At 52.2% G+C, this 2,831-nt stretch overlaps 1 pseudogene; it reads left to right on the top strand.

Annotated features, from left to right (window-relative positions):
* Positions 1-1,426: 1,426 nt before the first annotated feature.
* Positions 1,427-2,542, top strand: LOC142578493 (very long chain fatty acid elongase AAEL008004 pseudogene; annotated as a pseudogene).
* Positions 2,543-2,831: the final 289 nt, after the last annotated feature.

The raw sequence follows: 2,831 nt of genomic DNA, 5'->3' as shown, positions 1-2,831 counted from the left end.
CCTGCGTATATAAATAAATATATTGTGTCTGTGAGAATGCACACAGCGGAAATTAAAAGAAAATCTAGAAGCTAGAAAATGCGGATAAAGTAGCCGCTGCTGGCGCTTCTAATGCGCTTTTCCTCCTATCGTCACAATTTGCCGAAATAAACCGAAAGTATGAATTCAAACGCCGTGCACGTCCGCGCCAACAATGATGCAGCAAGGTTTTAGCGACAATAAAAGTGCAAGTGAAAAGGTGGAGGCAACAGAAAAGAAACTTGATGATGACCTGGGTAACCGAACTCTGGTAGGCCACTTTTGGGAGGGGAAGAGCGGGGGGATGTAGCGTAGTCGGGGCATATCTACACGAGCATTTCTGAATTTTTTTCCTTATCAAAATGCGGCCGCGGCAGCCCGGATCGAATCCGCGACCTCAAGCTAAGCAGCGCAACGCGACAGTCACTGGGTGGTGATGACATCATCGCAGGTGTTTCCGGTGGCATTCGCAAAAATATAACGTAGACTGAAGTAAGTTTCCTGTTTTGTCTGCAATGTAATATAAGGAAAAACGCGCGAGTCTCTTAAATAAAGTTATTGGGTTTTACGTGCCAAAACCACTTTCAGATTATGAGGCACGCCATAGTGGAGGATTCCGGAAATTTCGACCACCTGGGGTTCTTTAACGTGCACCTAAATCTAAGCACACGGGTGTTTTCGCATTTCGCCCCCAGCGAAATGCGGCCGCCGTGGCCTGGAGCGAGCCTGTTTCTCGTAGAAATCAGAAATCAGCAGCGAAGCATGGTGTCCGCTGGCCTTCGAGCGTTCACGGGCGCGGTTAATCAAGGCCACGAACGGGGCAAGCGCAGGCGCAAAAGCACCTCGGCGTGCGTTCTAATATTACAACACAAGCTAACGCGGTCGCATTTATTACGGACGTTGTCGAACGCTAAATGTTTTCGTTTCGATGCTTTTTCCGATGCACCGCCTTGATCGCACCTTTTACCCTCTCACTCCGCTCCCCGGATCAAAGCGGTGGCGCAGCGTGCGAGTCCGAGAGAGAGAGGCTGTTGTGGTGCAAGGAGGAATATATCAGATGCCAATGAGCTCCCGGGCCTCGGCGAAGCTGCCGTGCTTGCGTTGTTAGAGGGGATGGGGGGCACAGCGATAACTGAAAATTGCGGGGAGGACTGGCCGCGGAAGCCCGTCAACCTTTCTCCGTTCCGCTCTACGCAGCGGCGTCATTGGCCTCCTCTCCGGGCGGGTGCCTAGTCCTTAAATATATGCGCCACTATGGTGGAGAGCCAATACGTTGCCTCGCGGCAGCGCGTAGCAGTGCTGAGGAAACCACCACGCGACTGCATCCCACTGCTCACATAAATAATACCAGAGAAGTGCGGGCGCAGTGCTCACGTTACAACGTACGTTATCAGAATCTGGTAGTAAAATGGATTCTGCTTCAACTTCTTCCTTCATGACCGCCCTGGCGAATGAGCTGATTCTTGACCGGGATCCGCGCACCGCCAACTGGGTCCTGGCCGGGAACAGAGAGTTCCTCGTCTCCCTGTTCATGGTCTACGTCTACGTGGTCAAGGTGGCTGGACCCCGATACATGAAGGACCGCAAGCCGTACGACGGCATCAAACCGATCGTCAACGCCTACAACGCCTGCATGGTGGTGCTGAACGCCTACTTCATGACTGCCTTCCTCTCCAGGAGCTACATTGGAGGCGGCTACAACCTCTTCTGCCACGGCATTGACTACGAGAGCCGAGACGAGGTCACCATGAGCCTTCTCAACCTGTGCTGGTGGTACACGCTAGTGAGGATCGCCGACTTTATGGACACGGTGTTCTTCGTCCTGCGCAAGAAGGACTCGCACGTATCGTTCCTTCACGTCGCGCACCACATTTTGGTGGTGTTCAACGGCTGCTACGGCGTCGGCTACGGCCCGGACGGCCAGGCGTTGCTGACCATTATACTCAATTGCTTCGTCCACGTGATCATGTACACTTACTACTTTCTCTCCCTGCTGGGACCCGCAGTGCAGAAGCACCTCTGGTGGAAGCGCTACCTGACCCAGGTGCAGCTGGTTCAGTTCTGCATCATATTCGTGCACATGATGATTCCGCTCTTCTACAGCTGTGGTTACCCGAGGCCGCACATCTACATCATGCTGTGCGAGGCGGTCTTCTTCTTCACCATGTTCGTGCGCTTCTACCTCCAGGCGTACCGGGACAGGCACAACACCAGCAGGAAAATCGAGGACAGCGATCACGCCAAGAGCAAGGTTCACTGAAAGTGTTGGCTTAGTCGATTCGCTGGTAAGCGCAAGGACTCTGGAACTATCACGGCGGTCAGCCTACAGTCAACGTGCAGCGATCAAGCGTTCGGAGAAAGTTCGGCAGTACAAAATGGTCAGGTTTTTTTTTTCTGTAGCCTTTAACCTCTACCGCGCGTCTCATCGGTAATGTCACATGGCTGTGTAGAAAGTGATACAGGTGATATATGGAAGGTTATGGGAACCTTAGTGACCCGACGGGTATGGATAAGTTCCGCGAAAATATAGGTACTGCTTGTTAACCAAGGTTTTAGTTAAGTGTGCGAATAGATGAACAGAAGCTTATCACATCTGCCTGAACACAGCTACCACGCCCAAATTATTCGTGCCGTCGCGAGACACACACGGCGAGATCTTAAACGACAAATCTAAAAAAAAAAGACCTTTGCGACCCGCGTATGCGACACTGTATTCTGCCCACAGAGGCCCAGTGCAACACCTCTCTGTCTGTCCTTTGTCTCCTACCGGAGACATGCTGGGAACGAAAACTACACTTGACGGTAGACGACAG

This window comes from Dermacentor variabilis, chromosome 4, assembly GCF_050947875.1.
Source record: "Dermacentor variabilis isolate Ectoservices chromosome 4, ASM5094787v1, whole genome shotgun sequence".
Lineage (NCBI taxonomy): Eukaryota > Metazoa > Arthropoda > Arachnida > Ixodida > Ixodidae > Dermacentor > Dermacentor variabilis.
Note: the sequence above shows the minus strand (reverse complement) of the source record. Positions and strands in the feature narration are given on the sequence as shown.